Below are 22,997 nucleotides of genomic sequence, written 5' to 3'. Positions count from 1 at the left end.
GCGCCTGAGCTTGAAGGCGTTGGATGATAGTTCCAGGTGGACTTCTCCATTCTTCGTTCAGATCGAAGACAAGGTAGGCTTTGTTTTATTGTTTTGTCGGCTAGTTTGCCTGTGTAGTCTCTCCAGAAGAGGAAACTAGTTACAGCTAGTAAATAACAGATAGCAACGCCCCGTTGTTTTAAAGTGTGGAAGACGCACAGACAAAACTTGGCTGACCTTAACAATGGAACAACAGCTACAACAGTTAATGGCCACCATTCAGACCCTTTCTACAGAGGTCCAGCAATTAAAGATAGAAAACTCTGCATTGCGACAACAGGCAAGGCATTCAGCTCGGAGTTCGGAAGTTCCCCCAGGGCCATTACCAGGCGGTCGCTTTGACGGCAATCCATTGGCCGTAAAAGAATTCCTAGAATCATGCACAGTGCAGTTTGCCTTCAAGGCTGCCTTTTTTCCAACGGACAGAGACAAGGTGGGTCATATGATTGCCCAAATGACAGGAGCTGCATTAGCAGGGACCACTCCCTTAGTCACCAATAACAATCCCATCCTAGATTCATATCCGGCATTCTGTAACAGTGTCTGCATCATGTTTAGCAGACAAGAGGTGGTAGTGGCTTCTCAGGAAAGACTCCTTGATCTAAAACAAGGGAACCAAGATATCCTGACTTATATTACTACATTCAAAAGAATGGCCGCCGACACTTCCTGGGCTGACGATGCATTGATGACCCTCTTTAGAAGGGGATTATCTGAAGATCTAAAGGATGAAGTGTCTAGAGTCCCCCGACCTTCCAATCTGGCCGAATACATTGCCTTAGTCATGCAGTTAGATTACAGACTCCAAGAAAGAAACAGGGAGAAGAGAAAGGGAAAGAACCCTAGATATCCTTTGGAAGTCCTCTCTCCTCCCCACAAACAGAGCCCTAGTGAGGAACCCATGCAATTAGGAAACGCCAGAGGTCCTCTTTCCCCGGAAGAACGAGCCCGGAGAAAGACACAAGGACTATGCATGGACTGTGGGTCCAACAGCCACACAGTCAAAGATTGTACAGTAGCACCCCCGAGAAAGTCGGGAAACGCCACTGCCCGACCGTAAAGGGGACAACGGCACCGGGTTCCTCAGCAACCATTAGTCCCCTTCCATATTTCACTGTCAGCCCTTCTACCCTTGCAACTGGAAACACCATGATTACTTTGGGAGTTTCTTTGGCTTGGGAAAACGTTTGTCTGATAAATGTTCCCGCATTAATAGACAGCGGAGCCGTGGGAAATTTTATTGACGATCTTTGGGCAAAGAATCATGGCATTCCACGTACCACCAAAACCATAGCCATCCCAGTGGAAAGCGTGGACGGTAGCCCTCTTATATCTGGGCCCATTAAAGATCACACACGACCCCTTAAGATGACGGTGGTCTCCCATCAAGAGAACATTGAATTAGACATCATTAAGACAGCCCATTACCCGGTAATTCTAGGGATTCCATGGTTAAGGGTACACAACCCCTATATTAACTGGACGGCTAGTACTCTTTTTCTAGGTTCGGAACAGTGTGTTCATGGGCACCTCACATCTAACTACACCCCTTCGAATCCTGAGCAGGAATTGGGTATTACTAATACCATTGTTAACAAAATCTCCTCCTTACCTACTTAATACCTATCCTTTCATTCTATCTTTTCTCAGCCTGAGTTTTCAGAACTCCCCCCACATCAGAGAGACGATTGTGCAATTGACCATATCCCAGATCGCCCCCTTCCTTTTGGAAGAATGTACATTCTATCCGCCAAAGAAAATAAAGTTTTAAAATAGTATCTACACACACATATCAAGAACGGTCTGATCTCTGAATCCACTTGCCCCGCAGCTGCCTCATTATTCTTTATCCCCAAAAAAGACACCTCAGAGCTTCGTCCTTGCATACACTTCCGGGGTCTGAACAAGATCACTATCCCTGACAAGTACCCTATGCCTCTGATCCCAGATATACTCGAAGCAGTACAAGGAGCCAATCTGTACACCAAGATAGACCTAAGAGGAGCCTACCATTTGGTCCGCATTAAGGCTTGGGATGAGTGGAAAACGGCTTTTCGCACGCCATTCGGGCACTACCAATATAGAGTCATGCCATTTGCACTTATGAATGCCCCTGCGGTCTTTCAAAGATTCATGGACCATATTTTTGCAGACATCAATTTACATTATGTTATTATTTATCTGGATGACATATTGATTTATTCCTCCACTTGGGAGGAACACTATGGTCATGTACAGGAGGTTCTGAAATGTCTACAACAAAACCATCTATATTGTAAACTGGAGCAATGCGAATTCCAAAAGACCACCATCTCGTATTTGGATACATCCTTTACCAGCAAGGCATTGCTATGGATCCTGTTAAGATAACAGCCATCACTGAATGGCCCTCTCCACGGTCGGTCAAAGACATACAAAGATTTTTAGGTTTCGCCAACTTTTACAGACGATTCATTCCACATTTTTCTTCACTGACTAAACCCTTAACATATCTACTAAAAAAGGAAGATCCCATTTCTCTGGACCTCGGAGACACAGAGATCGTGTGAACAACTCAAGATCCTCTTTACCCAGGCTCCTATCTTAATGGTACCGGATCAACGGCGTCAATTCATTGTAGAGTCTGACGCATCACAACATGCATTAGGGGCCGTTCTACTACAACCAGATGAACAAAATGTAGAAAGACCGGTGGCCTACCTATCCAAGACCCTTTCACCAGCACAGATCAATTACACAGTATTGGAGAAAGAACTCCTAGCCATAAAAAGGGCGTTTGAGGAATGGCACCATCTTCTCCTAGGGGCCCAACATCCTATAGAGGTCAGGACAGACCATCACAACCTATGGACGTTACAATACACACAAACCTGCAATAGCATACAGGCTCGGTGGGCCCACTTCTTTTCTCCGTATCGCATAAGATTTACCTTCATTCCAGGAAACACCAATCTGAAGGTAGACGCTTTATCAAGAAAGACCCCTCTAGAAAAAATCCCTTTTAAATCTGAACAGATGTTCCCAAAGGCAGGTTTTGTGCCTGTAGTACATCACTTCCTACAAAAACTGGAGGACAAGCCCAGAGACCTTGAGATCTCAGAACAATTATCAACCCATGGATTAACAAGAAGCCAAGGTCTCCTATTCAAAGGTGAAAAGGTTTACGTTCCCAATACAGCTCTCCAAAAGGAAGTGTTAAGGCTTTGCCGTGATTCACAGGCAGCAGGTCATCGAGGGTTTTCTAATACCCTGGAACTTATCCAGCGCCATTTTTGGTGGCCTACCATACGGACTGATGTACAAGAGTATATTGCTTCCTGCACCATATGCCTACAGACCAAGTCACCTCAAAATTCCCCCCTGGGAGAATTAGTGACTCCACAACTACCAGTCAAACCCTGGCAAATAATCTCTACAGATTTTATTGTTGATCTACCCCGTTCCAAAGGATGTACAACCATCATGGTCACCATAGATAGTTTAAGTAAAATGGCTCATTTTATCCCCTTGCCTACTGTTCCCTCAGCAGCACTCATGGCACAGATCTTTTTGGAATGCATTTTCTCCCTTCATGGCCTTCCGGAAACTATAATTTCCGATAGAGGTCCGCAGTATACCTCAAGGTATTGGAAACAAATATGTCAGCTTCTGGGGATCTCTAGAGCCTTGAGTTTGGGTTTCCACCCGCAAACCAACGGGCAGACGGAGAGGCTAAACCAGACCCTAGAAGGGTACCTCCGATGTTACATCTCTTCTGCCCAGGACAATTGGAAAGATCTACTACCCATGGCGGAATTCGCATATAACAATGCCGCTCATTCTGCCATCAGAGCCAGTCCTTTTTTTTTGCACTTATGGATTCCATCCTACTGTTTTTCCACTAGTGACATCTCCCCTAATCAAGTTCCCTGATATCGAAGGGTTGATCGATACCATTCAACAAGGTCAAGTCAAGGCAGGTTTAGCTCTACAAGAAGCCCAAACCTGAAGCAAAAGACAGGCCGATAAACATCGTACTCTGGCCCCACAAATCCAAATAGGAGACTATGTCTGGTTGGGAAGCAAATTTCTTTCTAGGCGACTCATTCCTTCAAAGTTGTCACCCAAATACTTCGTCCCTTTTCCCATTATGGCCAGGTTTGGGCCTGTGGATTACAGACTAAGGCTCCCTAAATCCTGGAGTCGCATCCATCCCACCTTACACATCTCTCAACTAACACCCGATATACGGAATCAGTACCATCTGACATCATGTGGCTCACCCCCTCCTGTGTTAACGGACTCAGGTCCGGAATATGAGATCTCCGGGATCTGTGACTCCCGTTATCACAGAGGGGTGCTTCAATACATGGTGGACTGGAAGGGTTATTCCCCTTCCGACCGTTCCTGGGAACCTGCATCCGCGGTTCATGCACCGCGTCTGGTTCGCTCCTTTCATCGGTTCCACCCGGGGAAACCGGGGTTTTCCTGCCTTGAGAGTGGGCATACTGTTACGACTGGCCTCCGGCGCAGATCGTTATGGCAACGTTGGCAGCGCCAGCCCCGGATTACACTTTGTGCTTCCAACAGGGTGCCCGTGAACGGAGTGAACAGTCTAGTTTTTGGATCGAGAGACTGGAGAGAGACTCCGCCTCCCCACCCGGAAGCAGTACAAAGACCCACGACTCCCAAACAACGATGCATTGCTACTGTTTATAGAGGCTTCGCTCCGTGAGTGTTGTCGGTAGCACTACGTTGCTCTTGATGACTTACTTCTAAATACTAACTCTTATTTTCTTCTTTGTTTACACTATCGTGCAGGGACGCTCCACCTCTCCTACCATCTACACTTGCACTGCCGAGTTCCTTCGGACATCAAGCGCTACGTTTCTCCTTACCTACGTTCATTACCATCTCTTCAGGTCCCGATCCCGTACCATTCCTGAGTTCCAATTTATACTTTCACCGGAACCGGAACCCATCTCAGAGCTTCACACGCACACAAACCTTGGTAGGAATATGTTTCACATCTTTCCTCAGTCTGACCTTATTCCTATATCTCATTAACAAACAACTTTCTATTTTTCTATCTCTAAGAAGGGAAATCTGTTTCTACAATTAAGCTCTTCCCAATAGCTCCTCCGTGACTGCCACTCAGGTACAAATATCCTCCTCCAAAAACTCATTGGAAAGTCACTACAATACCCCGTTTAACCCTTTATTTCTTGTTCTCAGTTCACCCCGAGACCAGTACTCCTTAAGAACCCACATACCTACCGGCAGGAAGCGTCACCACACAAGACCCGGAAGAAGCTGATCCAGTTCCTCACTCAGCGTTACCTACCAACCACCGGGTTTTCTCCCCCAAGAGGGTTTCCCGGGAGCTTCCTCTAAGCGCCTGAGCTTGAAGGCGTTGGATGATAGTTCCAGGTGGACTTCTCCATTCTTCGTTCAGATCGAAGACAAGGTAGGCTTTGTTTTATTGTTTTGTCGGCTAGTTTGCCTGTGTAGTCTCTCCAGAAGAGGAAACTAGTTACAGCTAGTAAATAACAGATAGCAACGCCCCGTTGTTTTAAAGTGTGGAAGACGCACAGACAAAACTTGGCTGACCTTAACAATGGAACAACAGCTACAACAGTTAATGGCCACCATTCAGACCCTTTCTACAGAGGTCCAGCAATTAAAGATAGAAAACTCTGCATTGCGACAACAGGCAAGGCATTCAGCTCGGAGTTCGGAAGTTCCCCCAGGGCCATTACCAGGCGGTCGCTTTGACGGCAATCCATTGGCCGTAAAAGAATTCCTAGAATCATGCACAGTGCAGTTTGCCTTCAAGGCTGCCTTTTTTCCAACGGACAGAGACAAGGTGGGTCATATGATTGCCCAAATGACAGGAGCTGCATTAGCAGGGACCACTCCCTTAGTCACCAATAACAATCCCATCCTAGATTCATATCCGGCATTCTGTAACAGTGTCTGCATCATGTTTAGCAGACAAGAGGTGGTAGTGGCTTCTCAGGAAAGACTCCTTGATCTAAAACAAGGGAACCAAGATATCCTGACTTATATTACTACATTCAAAAGAATGGCCGCCGACACTTCCTGGGCTGACGATGCATTGATGACCCTCTTTAGAAGGGGATTATCTGAAGATCTAAAGGATGAAGTGTCTAGAGTCCCCCGACCTTCCAATCTGGCCGAATACATTGCCTTAGTCATGCAGTTAGATTACAGACTCCAAGAAAGAAACAGGGAGAAGAGAAAGGGAAAGAACCCTAGATATCCTTTGGAAGTCCTCTCTCCTCCCCACAAACAGAGCCCTAGTGAGGAACCCATGCAATTAGGAAACGCCAGAGGTCCTCTTTCCCCGGAAGAACGAGCCCGGAGAAAGACACAAGGACTATGCATGGACTGTGGGTCCAACAGCCACACAGTCAAAGATTGTACAGTAGCACCCCCGAGAAAGTCGGGAAACGCCACTGCCCGACCGTAAAGGGGACAACGGCACCGGGTTCCTCAGCAACCATTAGTCCCCTTCCATATTTCACTGTCAGCCCTTCTACCCTTGCAACTGGAAACACCATGATTACTTTGGGAGTTTCTTTGGCTTGGGAAAACGTTTGTCTGATAAATGTTCCCGCATTAATAGACAGCGGAGCCGTGGGAAATTTTATTGACGATCTTTGGGCAAAGAATCATGGCATTCCACGTACCACCAAAACCATAGCCATCCCAGTGGAAAGCGTGGACGGTAGCCCTCTTATATCTGGGCCCATTAAAGATCACACACGACCCCTTAAGATGACGGTGGTCTCCCATCAAGAGAACATTGAATTAGACATCATTAAGACAGCCCATTACCCGGTAATTCTAGGGATTCCATGGTTAAGGGTACACAACCCCTATATTAACTGGACGGCTAGTACTCTTTTTCTAGGTTCGGAACAGTGTGTTCATGGGCACCTCACATCTAACTACACCCCTTCGAATCCTGAGCAGGAATTGGGTATTACTAATACCATTGTTAACAAAATCTCCTCCTTACCTACTTAATACCTATCCTTTCATTCTATCTTTTCTCAGCCTGAGTTTTCAGAACTCCCCCCACATCAGAGAGACGATTGTGCAATTGACCATATCCCAGATCGCCCCCTTCCTTTTGGAAGAATGTACATTCTATCCGCCAAAGAAAAGAAAGTTTTAAAATAGTATCTACACACACATATCAAGAACGGTCTGATCTCTGAATCCACTTGCCCCGCAGCTGCCTCATTATTCTTCTTTATCCCCAAAAAAGACACCTCAGAGCTTCGTCCTTGCATACACTTCCGGGGTCTGAACAAGATCACTATCCCTGACAAGTACCCTATGCCTCTGATCCCAGATATACTCGAAGCAGTACAAGGAGCCAATCTGTACACCAAGATAGACCTAAGAGGAGCCTACCATTTGGTCCGCATTAAGGCTTGGGATGAGTGGAAAACGGCTTTTCGCACGCCATTCGGGCACTACCAATATAGAGTCATGCCATTTGCACTTATGAATGCCCCTGCGGTCTTTCAAAGATTCATGGACCATATTTTTGCAGACATCAATTTACATTATGTTATTATTTATCTGGATGACATATTGATTTATTCCTCCACTTGGGAGGAACACTATGGTCATGTAAAGGAGGTTCTGAAACGTCTACAACAAAACCATCTATATTGTAAACTGGAGAAGTGCGAATTCCAAAAGACCACCATCTCGTATTTGGGATACATCCTTTACCAGCAAGGCATTGCTATGGATCCTGTTAAGATAACAGCCATCACTGAATGGCCCTCTCCACGGTCGGTCAAAGACATACAAAGATTTTTAGGTTTCGCCAACTTTTACAGACGATTCATTCCACATTTTTCTTCACTGACTAAACCCTTAACATATCTACTAAAAAAGGAAGATCCCATTTCTCTGGACCTCGGAGACACAGAGATCGTTTGAACAACTCAAGATCCTCTTTACCCAGGCTCCTATCTTAATGGTACCGGATCAACGGTGTCAATTCATTGTAGAGTCTGACGCATCACAACATGCCTTAGGGGCCGTTCTACTACAACCAGATGAACAAAATGTAGAAAGACCGGTGGCCTACCTATCCAAGACCCTTTCACCAGCAGAGATCAATTACACGGTATTGGAGAAAGAACTCCTAGCCATAAAAAGGGCGTTTGAGGAATGGCACCATCTTCTCTTAGGGGCCCAACATCCTATAGAGGTCAGGACAGACCATCACAACCTATGGACGTTACAATACACACAAACCTGCAATAGCAGACAGGCTCGGTGGGCCCACTTTTTTTCTCCGTATCGCATAAGATTTACCTTCATTCCAGGAAACACCAATCTGAAGGTAGACGCTTTATCAAGAAAGACCCCTCTAGAAAAAGTCCCTTTTAAATCTGAACGGATGTTCCCAAAGGCAGTTTTTGTGCCTGTAGTACATCACTTCCTACAAAAACTGGAGGACAAGCCCAGAGACCTTGAGATCTCAGAACCATTATCAACCCATGGATTAACAAGAAGCCAAGGTCTCCTATTCAAAGGTGAAAAGGTTTACGTTCCCGATACAGCTCTCCAAAAGGAAGTGTTAAGGCTTTGCCGTGATTCACAGGCAGCAGGTCATCGAGGGTTTTCTAATACCCTGGAACTTATCCAGCGCCATTTTTGGTGGCCTACCATACGGACTGATGTACAAGAGTATATTGCTTCCTGCACCATATGCCTACAGACCAAGTCACCTCAAAATTCCCCCTGGGAGAATTAGTGACTCCACAACTACCAGTCAAACCCTGGCAAATAATCTCTACAGATTTTATTGTTGATCTACCCCGTTCCAAAGGATGTACAACCATCATGGTCACCATAGATAGTTTAAGTAAAATGGCTCATTTTATCCCCTTGCCTACTGTTCCCTCAGCAGCACTCATGGCACAGATCTTTTTGGAACGCATTTTCATCCTTTCATGGCCTTCCGGAAACTATAATTTCCGATAGAGGTCCGCAGTATACCTCAAGGTATTGGAAACAAATATGTCAGCTTCTGGGGATCTCTAGAGCCTTGAGTTTGGGTTTCCACCGGCAAACCAACGGGCAGACGGAGCGACTAAACCAGACCCTAGAAGGGTACCTCCGATGTTACATCTCTTCTGCCCAGGACAATTGGAAAGATCTACTACCCATGGCGGAATTCGCATATAACAATGCCGCTCATTCTGCCATCAGAGCCAGTCCTTTTTTTTTGCACTTATGGATTCCATCCTACTGTTTTTCCACTAGTGACATCTCCCCTTATCAAGTTCCCTGATATCGAAGGGTTGATCGATACCATTCAACAAGGTCACGTCAAGGCAGGTTTAGCTCTACAAGAAGCCCAAACCCGAAGCAAAAGACAGGCCGATAAACATTGTACTCCGGCCCCACAGTTCCAAATAGGAGACTATGTCTGGTTGGGCAGCAAATTTCTTTCTAGGCGACTCATTCCTTCAAAGATGTCACCCAAATACTTTGTCCCTTTTCCCATTATGGCCAGGTTTGGGCCTGTGGCTTACAGACTAAGGCTCCCTAAATCCTGGAGTCGCATCCATCCCACCTTCCACATCTCTCAACTAACACCCGATATACGGAATCAGTACCATCTGACATCATGTGGCTCACCCCCTCCTGTGTTAACGGACTCAGTTCCGGAATATGAGATCTCCGGGATCTGTGACTCCCGTTATCACAGAGGGGTGCTTCAATACATGGTGGACTGGAAGGGTTATTCCCCTTCCGACCGTTCCTGGGAACCTGCATCCGTGGTTCATGCACCGCGTCTGGTTCGCTCCTTTCATCGGTTCCACCCGGGGAAACCAGGGTTTTCCTCCCTTAGGAGTGGGCATACTGTTACGACTGGCCTCCGGCGCAGATCGTTATGGCAACGTTGGCGGCGCCAGCCCCGGATTACACTTTGTGCTTCCAACAGGGTGCCCATGAACGGAGTGAACAGTCCAGTTTTTGGATCGAGAGACGGGAGAGAGACTCCGCCTCCCCACCCGGAAGCAGTACAAAGACCCACGACTCCCAAACAACGATGCATTGCTACTGTTTACAGAGGCTTCGCTCCGTGAGTGTCGTCGGTAGCACTACGTTGCTCTTGACGACTTACTTCTAAATACTAACTCTTATTTTCTTCTTTGTTTACACTATTGTGCAGGGAAGCTCCACCTCTCCTACCATCTACACTTGCGCTGCCGAGTTCCTTCGGACATCAAGCGCGACGTTTCTCCTTACCTACATTCATTACCATCTCTTCAGGTGCCGATCCCGTTCCATTCCTGAGTTCCAATTTATACTTTCACCGGAACCGGAACCCATCTCAGAGCTTCACACGCACACAAACCTTGGTAGGAATATGTTTCACATCTTTCCTCAGTCTGACCTTATTCCTATATCTCATTAACAAACAACTTTCTATTTTTCTATCTCTAAGAAGGGAAATCTGTTTCTACAATTAAGCTCTTCCCAATAGCTCCTCCGTGACTGCCACTCAGGTACAAATATCCTCCTCCAAAAACTCATCGGAAAGTCACTACAATACCCCGTTTAACCCTTTATTTCTTGTTCTCAGTTCACCCCGAGACCAGTACTCCTTAAGAACCCACATACCTACCGGCAGGAAGCGTCACCACACAAGACCCGGAAGAAGCTGATCCAGTTCCTCACTCAGCGTTACCTACCAACCACCGGGTTTTCTCCCCCAAGAGGGTTTCCCGGGAGCTTCCTCTAAGCGCCTGAGCTTGAAGGCGTTGGATGATAGTTCCAGGTGGACTTCTCCATTCTTCGTTCAGATCGAAGACAAGGTAGGCTTTGTTTTATTGTTTTGTCGGCTAGTTTGCCTGTGTAGTCTCTACAGAAGAGGAAACTAGTTACAGCTAGTAAATAACAGATAGCAACGCCCCGTTGTTTTAAAGTGTGGAAGACGCACAGACAAAACTTGGCTGACCTTAACAATGGAACAACAGCTACAACAGTTAATGGCCACCATTCAGACCCTTTCTACAGAGGTCCAGCAATTAAAGATAGAAAACTCTGCATTGTGACAACAGGCAAGGCATTCAGCTCGGAGTTCGGAAGTTCCCCCAGGGCCATTACCAGGCGGTCGCTTTGACGGCAATCCATTGGCCGTAAAAGAATTCCTAGAATCATGCACAGTGCAGTTTGCCTTCAAGGCTGCCTTTTTTCCAACGGACAGAGACAAGGTGGGTCATATGATTGCCCAAATGACAGGAGCTGCATTAGCAGGGACCACTCCCTTAGTCACCAATAACAATCCCATCCTAGATTCATATCCGGCATTCTGTAACAGTGTCTGCATCATGTTTAGCAGACAAGAGGTGGTAGTGGCTTCTCAGGAAAGACTCCTTGATCTAAAACAAGGGAACCAAGATATCCTGACTTATATTACTACATTCAAAAGAATGGCCGCCGACACTTCCTGGGCTGACGATGCATTGATGACCCTCTTTAGAAGGGGATTATCTGAAGATCTAAAGGATGAAGTGTCTAGAGTCCCCCGACCTTCCAATCTGGCCGAATACATTGCCTTAGTCATGCAGTTAGATTACAGACTCCAAGAAAGAAACAGGGAGAAGAGAAAGGGAAAGAACCCTAGATATCCTTTGGAAGTCCTCTCTCCTCCCCACAAACAGAGCCCTAGTGAGGAACCCATGCAATTAGGAAACGCCAGAGGTCCTCTTTCCCCGGAAGAACGAGCCCGGAGAAAGACACAAGGACTATGCATGGACTGTGGGTCCAACAGCCACACAGTCAAAGATTGTACAGTAGCACCCCCGAGAAAGTCGGGAAACGCCACTGCCCGACCGTAAAGGGGACAACGGCACCGGGTTCCTCAGCAACCATTAGTCCCCTTCCATATTTCACTGTCAGCCCTTCTACCCTTGCAACTGGAAACACCATGATTACTTTGGGAGTTTCTTTGGCTTGGGAAAACGTTTGTCTGATAAATGTTCCCGCATTAATAGACAGCGGAGCCGTGGGAAATTTTATTGACGATCTTTGGGCAAAGAATCATGGCATTCCACGTACCACCAAAACCATAGCCATCCCAGTGGAAAGCGTGGACGGTAGCCCTCTTATATCTGGGCCCATTAAAGATCACACACGACCCCTTAAGATGACGGTGGTCTCCCATCAAGAGAACATTGAATTAGACATCATTAAGACAGCCCATTACCCGGTAATTCTAGGGATTCCATGGTTAAGGGTACACAACCCCTATATTAACTGGACGGCTAGTACTCTTTTTCTAGGTTCGGAACAGTGTGTTCATGGGCACCTCACATCTAACTACACTCCTTCGAATCCTGAGCAGGAATTGGGTATTACTAATACCATTGTTAACAAAATCTCCTCCTTACCTACTTAATACCTATCCTTTCATTCTATCTTTTCTCAGCCTGAGTTTTCAGAACTCCCCCCACATCGGAGAGACGATTGTGCAATTGACCATATCCCAGATCGCCCCCTTCCTTTTGGAAGAATGTACATTCTATCCGCCAAAGAAAAGAAAGTTTTAAAATAGTATCTACACACACATATCAAGAACGGTCTGATCTCTGAATCCACTTGCCCCGCAGCTGCCTCATTATTCTTTATCCCCAAAAAAGACACCTCAGAGCTTCGTCCTTGCATACACTTCCGGGGTCTGAACAAGATCACTATCCCTGACAAGTACCCTATGCCTCTGATCCCAGATATACTCGAAGCAGTACAAGGAGCCAATCTGTACACCAAGATAGACCTAAGAGGAGCCTACCATTTGGTCCGCATTAAGGCTTGGGATGAGTGGAAAACGGCTTTTCGCACGCGATTCGGGCACTACCAATATAGAGTCATGCCATTTGCACTTATGAATGCCCCTGCGGTCTTTCAAAGATTCATGGACCATATTTTTGCAGACATCAATTTACATTATGTTATTATTTATCTGGATGACATATTGATTTATTCCTCCACTTGGGAGGAACACTATGGTCATGTAAAGGAGGTTCTGAAACGTCTACAACAAAACCATCTATATTGTAAACTGGAGAAGTGCGAATTCCAAAAGACCACCATCTCGTATTTGGGATACATCCTTTACCAGCAAGGCATTGCTATGGATCCTGTTAAGATAACAGCCATCACTGAATGGCCCTCTCCACGGTCGGTCAAAGACATACAAAGATTTTTAGGTTTCGCCAACTTTTACAGACGATTCATTCCACATTTTTCTTCACTGACTAAACCCTTAACATATCTACTAAAAAAGGAAGATCCCATTTCTCTGGACCTCGGAGACACAGAGATCGTTTGAACAACTCAAGATCCTCTTTACCCAGGCTCCTATCTTAATGGTACCGGATCAACGGTGTCAATTCATTGTAGAGTCTGACGCATCACAACATGCCTTAGGGGCCGTTCTACTACAACCAGATGAACAAAATGTAGAAAGACCGGTGGCCTACCTATCCAAGACCCTTTCACCAGCAGAGATCAATTACACGGTATTGGAGAAAGAACTCCTAGCCATAAAAAGGGCGTTTGAGGAATGGCACCATCTTCTCTTAGGGGCCCAACATCCTATAGAGGTCAGGACAGACCATCACAACCTATGGACGTTACAATACACACAAACCTGCAATAGCAGACAGGCTCGGTGGGCCCACTTTTTTTCTCCGTATCGCATAAGATTTACCTTCATTCCAGGAAACACCAATCTGAAGGTAGACGCTTTATCAAGAAAGACCCCTCTAGAAAAAGTCCCTTTTAAATCTGAACGGATGTTCCCAAAGGCAGTTTTTGTGCCTGTAGTACATCACTTCCTACAAAAACTGGAGGACAAGCCCAGAGACCTTGAGATCTCAGAACCATTATCAACCCATGGATTAACAAGAAGCCAAGGTCTCCTATTCAAAGGTGAAAAGGTTTACGTTCCCGATACAGCTCTCCAAAAGGAAGTGTTAAGGCTTTGCCGTGATTCACAGGCAGCAGGTCATCGAGGGTTTTCTAATACCCTGGAACTTATCCAGCGCCATTTTTGGTGGCCTACCATACGGACTGATGTACAAGAGTATATTGCTTCCTGCACCATATGCCTACAGACCAAGTCACCTCAAAATTCCCCCCTGGGAGAATTAGTGACTCCACAACTACCAGTCAAACCCTGGCAAATAATCTCTACAGATTTTATTGTTGATCTACCCCGTTCCAAAGGATGTACAACCATCATGGTCACCATAGATAGTTTAAGTAAAATTGCTCATTTTATCCCCTTGCCTACTGTTCCCTCAGCAGCACTCATGGCACAGATCTTTTTGGAACGCATTTTCATCCTTTCATGGCCTTCCGGAAACTATAATTTCCGATAGAGGTCCGCAGTATACCTCAAGGTATTGGAAACAAATATGTCAGCTTCTGGGGATCTCTAGAGCCTTGAGTTTGGGTTTCCACCGGCAAACCAACGGGCAGACGGAGCGACTAAACCAGACCCTAGAAGGGTACCTCCGATGTTACATCTCTTCTGCCCAGGACAATTGGAAAGATCTACTACCCATGGCGGAATTCGCATATAACAATGCCGCTCATTCTGCCATCAGAGCCAGTCCTTTTTTTTTGCACTTATGGATTCCATCCTACTGTTTTTCCACTAGTGACATCTCCCCTTATCAAGTTCCCTGATATCGAAGGGTTGATCGATACCATTCAACAAGGTCACGTCAAGGCAGGTTTAGCTCTACAAGAAGCCCAAACCCGAAGCAAAAGACAGGCCGATAAACATTGTACTCCGGCCCCACAGTTCCAAATAGGAGACTATGGCCCTCATTACGACCCTGGCGCTAAGGGGTCTGCGCCAGCGTTAGCTGCGCCGACCCCTTACCGCCAACTACGAGTTCCCGGAGCGCCATGGTCATTTTTCCGCCCGCTTTTTGCGGGCGGAAAAATCCATGGCGCTCTGGGACCTTGGTGTTAATTACGCCACCGTATTTTACGGTGGCGTAATTAACTCCTTCCCCACTCCCATTATACCCTATGGGGCCGAAATGGGAATGGGGAAGGGTAAATGGGTCAATGGGGACTTACCGCCCCGCCGACCTCGGAATGGGGCGGTAAGTCCGCCATCCGCCATGGCGTAAAGGGACTTTGCGCCATGGCGGAAAAGTCCGCCGATGGCGGAAAAAATCCGCCAGGGTCGTAATGAGGGCCTATGTCTGGTTGGGCAGCAAATTTCTTTCTAGGCGACTCATTCCTTCAAAGTTGTCACCCAAATACTTCGTCCCTTTTCCCATTATGGCCAGGTTTGGGCCTGTGGCTTACAGACTAAGGCTCCCTAAATCCTGGAGTCGCATCCATCCCACCTTCCACATCTCTCAACTAACACCCGATATACGGAATCAGTACCATCTGACATCATGTGGCTCACCCCCTCCTGTGTTAACGGACTCAGTTCCGGAATATGAGATCTCCGGGATCTGTGACTCCCGTTATCACAGAGGGGTGCTTCAATACATGGTGGACTGGAAGGGTTATTCCCCTTCCGACCGTTCCTGGGAACCTGCATCCGTGGTTCATGCACCGCGTCTGGTTCGCTCCTTTCATCGGTTCCACCCGGGGAAACCAGGGTTTTCCTCCCTTAGGAGTGGGCATACTGTTACGACTGGCCTCCGGCGCAGATCGTTATGGCAACGTTGGCGGCGCCAGCCCCGGATTACACTTTGTGCTTCCAACAGGGTGCCCATGAACGGAGTGAACAGTCCAGTTTTTGGATCGAGAGACGGGAGAGAGACTCCGCCTCCCCACCCGGAAGCAGTACAAAGACCCACGACTCCCAAACAACGATGCATTGCTACTGTTTACAGAGGCTTCGCTCCGTGAGTGTCGTCGGTAGCACTACGTTGCTCTTGATGACTTACTTCTAAATACTAACTCTTATTTTCTTCTTTGTTTACACTATTGTGCAGGGAAGCTCCACCTCTCCTACCATCTACACTTGCGCTGCCGAGTTCCTTCGGACATCAAGCGCGACGTTTCTCCTTACCTACGTTCATTACCATCTCTTCAGGTGCCGATCCCGTTCCATTCCTGAGTTCCAATTTATACTTTCACCGGAACCCATCTCAGAGCTTCACACGCACACAAACCTTGGTAGGAATATGTTTCACATCTTTCCTCAGTCTGACCTTATTCCTATATCTCATTAACAAACATCTTTCTATTTTTCTATCTATAAGAAGGGAAACCTGTTTCTACAATTAAGCTCTTCCCAATAGCTCCTCCGTGACTGCCACTCAGGTACAAATATCCTCCTCCAAAAACTCATCGGAAAATCACTACAATACCCCGTTTAACCCTTTATTTCTTGTTCTCAGTTCACCCCGAGACCAGTACTCCTTAAGAACCCACATACCTACCGGCAGGAAGCGTCACCACACAAGACCCGGGAGAAGCTGATCCAGTTCCTCACTCAGCGTTACCTACCAACCACCGGGTTTTCTCCCCCAAGAGGGTTTCCCGGGAGCTTCCTCTAAGCGCCTGAACTTGAAGGCGTTGGATGGTAGTTCCAGGTGGACTTCTCCATTCTTCGTTCAGATCGAAGACAAGGTAGGCTTTGTTTTATTGTTTTGTCGGCTAGTTTGCCTGTGTAGTCTCTCCAGAAGAGGAAACTAGTTACAGCTAGTAAATAACAGATAGCAACGCCCCGTTGTTTTAAAGTGTGGAAGACGCACAGACAAAACTTGGCTGACCTTAACAATGGAACAACAGCTACAACAGTTAATGGCCACCGTGCAGACCCTTTCTACAGAGGTCCAGCAATTAACGATAGAAAACTCTGCATTGCGACAACAGGCAAGGCATTCAGCTCGGAGTTCGGAAGTTCCCCCAGGGCCATTACCAGGCGGTCGCTTTGAAGGCAATCCATTGGCCGTAAAAGAATTCCTAGAATCATGCACAGTGCAGTTTGCCTTCAAGGCTGCCTTTTTTCCAACGGACAGAGACAAGGTGGGTCATATGATTGCCCAAATGACAGGAGCTGCATTAGCATGGACCACTCCCTTAGTCACCAATAACAATCCCATCCTAGATTCATATACGGCATTCTGTAACAGTGTCTGCAGCATGTTTAGCAGACAAGAGGTGGTAGTGGCTTCTCAGGAAAGACTCCTTGATCTAAAACAAGGGAACCAAGATATCCTGACTTATATTACTACATTCAAAAGAATGGCCGCCGACACTTCCTGGGCTGACGATGCATTGATGACCCACTTTAGAAGGGGATTATCTGAAGATCTAAAGGATGAAGTGTCTAGAGTCCCCCGACCTTCCAATCTGGCCGAATACATTGCCTTAGTCATGCAGTTAGATTACAGACTCCAAGAAAGAAACAGAGAGAAGAGAATGGGAAAGAACCCTAGATATCCTTTGGAAGTCCTCTCTCCTCCCCACAAACAGAGCCCTAGTGCAGAACCCATGCAATTAGGAAACGCCAGAGGTCCTCTTTCCCCGGAAGAACGAGCCCGGAGAAAGACACAAGGACTATGCATGGACTGTGGGTCCAACAGCCACACAGTCAAAGATTGTACAGTAGCACCCCCGAGAAAGTCGGGAAACGCCACTGCCCGACCGCAAAGGGGACAACGGCACCGGGTTCCTCAGCAACCATTAGTCCCCTTCCATATTTCACTGTCAGCCCTTCTACCCTTGCAACTGGAAACACCATGATTACTTTGGGAGTTTCTTTGGCTTGGGAAAACGTTTGTCTGGAAAATGTTCCCGCATTAATAGACAGCGGAGCCGTGGGAAATTTTATTGACGATCTTTGGGCAAAGAATCATGGCATTCCACGTACCACCAAAACCATAGCCATCCCAATGGAAAGCGTGGACGGTAGCCCTCTTATATCTGGGCCCATTAAAGATCACACACGACCCCTTAAGATGACGGTGGCCTCCCATCAAGAGAACATTGAGTTAGACATCATTAAGACAGCCCATTACCCGGTAATTCTATGGATTCCATGGTTAAGGGTACACAACCTGTATATTAACTGGATGGCTAGTACTCTTTTTCTAGGTTCAGAACAGTGTGTTCATGGGCACCTCACATCTAACTCCACTCCTTCGAATCCTGAGCAGGAATTGGGTATTACTAATACCATTGTTAACAAAATCTCCTCCTTACCTACTGAATACCTATCCTTTCATTCTATCTTTTCTCAGCCTGAGTTTTCAGAACTCCCCCCACATCGGAGAGACGATTGTGCAATTGACCATACCCCAGATCGCCCCCTTCCTTTTTGAAGAATGTACATTCTATCTGCCAAAGAAAAGAAAGTTTTAAGATAGTATCTACACACATATATCAAGAACGGTCTGATCTCTGAATCCACTTCCCCCGCAGCTGCCTCATTATTCTTTATCCCCAAAAAAGACACCTCAGAGCTTCGTCCTTGCATAGACTTCCGGGGTCTGAACAAGATCACTATCCCTGACAAGTACCCTATGCCTCTGATCCCAGATATACTCGAAGCAGTACAAGGAGCCAATCTGTACACCAAGCTAGACCTAAGAGGAGCCTACCATTTGGTCCGCATTAAAGCTTGGGATGAGTGGAAAACGGCTTTTCGCACGCCATTCGGGCACTAGCAATATAGAGTCATGCCATTTGGACTTATGAATGCCCCTGCGGTCTTTCAAAGATTCATGGACCATATTTTTGCAGACATCAATTTACATTATGTTATTATTTATCTGGATGACATATTGATTTATTCCTCCACTTGGGAGGAACACTATGGTCATGTAAAGGAGGTTCTGAAACGTCTACAACAAAACCATCTATATTGTAAACTGGAGAAGTGCGAATTCCAAAAGACCACCATCTCGTATTTGGGATACATCCTTTACCAGCAAGGCATTGCTATGGATCCTGTTAAGATAACAGCCATCACTGAATGGCCCTCTCCACGGTCGGTCAAAGACATACAAAGATTTTTAGGTTTCGCCAACTTTTACAGACGATTCATTCCACATTTTTCTTCACTGACTAAACCCTTAACATATCTACTAAAAAAGGAAGATCCCATTTCTCTGGACCTCGGAGACACAGAGATCGTTTGACCAACTCAAGATCCTCTTTACCCAGGCTCCTATCTTAATGGTACCGGATCAACGGCGTCAATTCATTGTAGAGTCTGACGCATCACATCATGCCTTAGGGGCCGTTCTGCTACAACCAGATGAACAAAAAATGTAGAAAGACCGGTGGCCTACCTATCCAAGACCCTTTCACCAGCAGAGATCAAATACAAGGTATTGGAGAAAGAACTCCTAGCCATAAAAAGGGCGTTTGAGGAATGGCACCATCTTCTCCTAGGGGCCCAACATCCTATAGAGGTCAGGACAGACCATCACAACCTATGGACGTTACAATACACACAAACCTGCAATAGCAGACAGGCTCGGTGGGCCCATTTCTTTTCTCCGTATCGCATAAGATTTAGCTTCATTCCAGGAAACACCAATCTGAAGGTAGACGCTTTATCAAGAAAGACCCCTCTAGAAAAAGTCCCTTTTAAATCGGAACGGAAGTTCCCAAAGGCAGTTTTTGTGCCTGTAGAACATCACTTCCTACAAAAACTGGAGGACAAGCCCAGAGACTTTGAGATCTCAGAACAATTATCAACCCATGGATTAACAAGAAGCCAAGGTCTCCTATTCAAAGGTGAAAAGGTTTACGTTCCCGATACAGCTCTCCAAAAGGAAGTGTTAAGGCTTTGCCGTGATTCACAGGCAGCAGGTCATCGAGGGTTTTCTAATACCCTGGAACTTATCCAGCGCCATTTTTGGTGGCCTACAATACGGACTGATGTACAAGAGTATATTGCTTCCTGCACCATATGCCTACAGACCAAGTCACCTCAAAATTCCCCCCTGGGAGAATTAGTGACTCCACAACTACCAGTCAAACCCTGGCAAATAATCTCTACAGATTTTATTGTTGATCTACCCAGTTCCAAAGGATGTACAACCATCATGGTCACCATAGATAGTTTAAGTAAAATGGCTCATTTTATCCCCTTGCCTACTGTTCCCTCAGCAGCACTCATGGCACAGATCTTTTTGGAACGCATTTTCTCCCTTCATGGCCTTCCGGAAACTATAATTTCCGATAGAGGTCCGCAGTACACCTCAAGGTATTGGAAACAAATATGTCAGCTTCTGGGGATCTCTAGAGCCTTGAGTTTGGGTTTCCACCCGCAAACCAACGGGCAGACGGAGCGGCTAAACCAGACCCTAGAAGGGTACCTCCGATGTTACATCTCTTCTGCCCAGGACAATTGGAAAGATCTACTACCCATGGCAGAATTCACATATAACAATGCCGCTCATTCTGCCATCAGAGCCAGTCCTTTTTTTTTGCACTTATGGATTCCATCCTACTGTTTTTCCACTAGTGACATCTCCCCTTATCAAGTTCCCTGATATCGAAGGGTTGATCGATACCATTCAACAAGGTCACGTCAAGGCAGGTTTAGCTCAACAAGAAGCCCAAACCCGAAGCAAAAGACAGGCCGATAAACATTGTACTCCGGCCCCACAGTTCCAAATAGGAGACTATGTCTGGTTGGGCAGCAAATTTCTTTCTAGGCGACTCATTCCTTCAAAGTTGTCACCCAAATACTTCGTCCCTTTACCCATTATGGCCAGGTTTGGGCCTGTGGCTTACAGACTAAGGCTCCCTAAATCCTGGAGTCGCATCCATCCCACCTTCCACATCTCTCAACTAACACCCGATATACGGAATCAGTACCATCTGACATCATGTGGCTCACCCCCTCCTGTGTTAACGGACTCAGGTCCGGAATATGAGATCTCCGGGATCTGTGACTCCCGTTATCACAGAGGGGTGCTTCAATACATGGTGGACTGGAAAGGTTATTCCCCTTCCGACCGTTCCTGGGAACCTGCATCCGCGGTTCATGCACCGCGTCTGGTTCGCTCCTTTCATCGGTTTCACCCGGGGAAACCGGGGTTTTCCTCCCTTAAGAGTGGGCATACTGTTACGACTGGCCTCCGGCGCAGATCGTTATGGCAACGTTGGCGGCGCCAGCCCCGGATTACACTTTGTGCTTCCAACAGGGTGCCCGTGAACGGAGTGAACAGTCTAGTTTTTGGATCGAGAGACAGGAGAGAGACTCCGCCTCCCCACCCGGAAGCAGTACAAAGGCCCACGACTCCCAAACAACGATGCATTGCTACTGTTTACAGAGGCTTCGCTCCGTGAGTGTCGTCGGTAGCACTACGTTGCTCTTGATGACTTACTTCTAAATACTAACTCTTATTTTCTTCTTTGTTCACACTATCGTGCAGGGACGCTCCACTTCTCCTACCATCTACACTTGCGCTGCCAAGTTCCTTCGGACATCAAGCGCTACGTTTCTCCTTACCTATGTTCATTACCATCTCTTCAGGTCCCGATCCCGTTCCATTCCTGAGTTCCAATTTATACTTTCACCGGAACCGGAACCCATCTCAGAGCTTCACACGCACACAAACCTTGGTAGGAATATGTTTCACATCTTTCCTCAGTCTGACCTTATTCCTATATCTCATTAACAAACAACTTTCTATTTTTCTATCTATAAGAAGGGAAACCTGTTTCTACAATTAAGCTCTTCCCAATAGCTCCTCCGTGACTGCCACTCAGGTACAAATATCCTCCTCCAAAAACTCATCGGAAAGTCACTACAATACCCCGTTTAACCCTTTATTTCTTGTTCTCAGTTCACCCCGAGACCAGTACTCCTTAAGAACCCACATACCTACCGGCAGGAAGCGTCACCACACAAGACCCGGGAGAAGCTGATCCAGTTCCTCACTCAGCGTTACCTACCAACCACTGGGTTTTCTCCCCCAAGAGGGTTTCCCGGGAGCTTCCTCTAAGCGCCTGAGCTTGAAGGCGTTGGATGGTAGTTCCAGGTGGACTTCTCCATTCTTCGTTCAGATCGAAGACAAGGTAGGCTTTGTTTTATTGTTTTGTCGGCTAGTTTGCCTGTGTAGTCTCTCCAGAAGAGGAAACTAGTTGCAGCTAGTAAATAACAGATAGCAACGCCCCGTTGTTTTAAAGTGTGGAAGACGCACAGACAAAACTTGGCTGACCTTAACAATGGAACAACAGCTACAACAGTTAATGGCCACCATGCAGACCCTTTCTACAGAGGTCCAGCAATTAAAGATAGAAAACTCTGCATTGCGACAACAGGCAAGGCATTCAGCTCGGAGTTCGGAAGTTCCCCCAGGGCCATTACCAGGCGGTCGCTTTGACGGCAATCCATTAGCCGTAAAAGAATTCCTAGAATCATGCACAGTGCAGTTTGCCTTCAAGGCGGCCTTTTTTCCAACGGACAGAGACAAGGTGGGTCATATGATTGCCCGAATGACAGGAGCTGCATTAGCAGGGACCACTCCCTTAGTCACCAATAACAATCCCATCCTAGATTCATATCCGGCATTCTGTAACAGTGTCTGCAGCATGTTTAGCAGACAAGAGGTGGTAGTGGCTTCTCAGGAAAGACTCCTTGATCTAAAACAAGGGAACCAAGATATCCTGACTTATATTACTACATTCAAAAGAATGGCCGCCGACACTTCCTGGGCTGACGATGCATTGATGACCCTCTTTAGAAGGGGATTATCTGAAGATCTAAAGGATGAAGTGTCTAGAGTCCCCCGACCTTCCAATCTGGCCGAATACATTGCCTTAGTCATGCAGTTAGATTACAGACTCCAAGAAAGAAACAGAGAGAAGAGAAAGGGAAAGAACCCTAGCTATCCTTTGGAAGTCCTCTCTCCTCCCCACAAACAGAGCCCTAGTGAGGAACCCATGCAATTAGGAAA

This window comes from Ambystoma mexicanum, chromosome 3q (assembly GCF_040938575.1).
Source record: "Ambystoma mexicanum isolate Mex_15411 chromosome 3q, UKY_AmexF1_1, whole genome shotgun sequence".
Lineage (NCBI taxonomy): Eukaryota > Metazoa > Chordata > Amphibia > Caudata > Ambystomatidae > Ambystoma > Ambystoma mexicanum.
Note: the sequence above shows the minus strand (reverse complement) of the source record.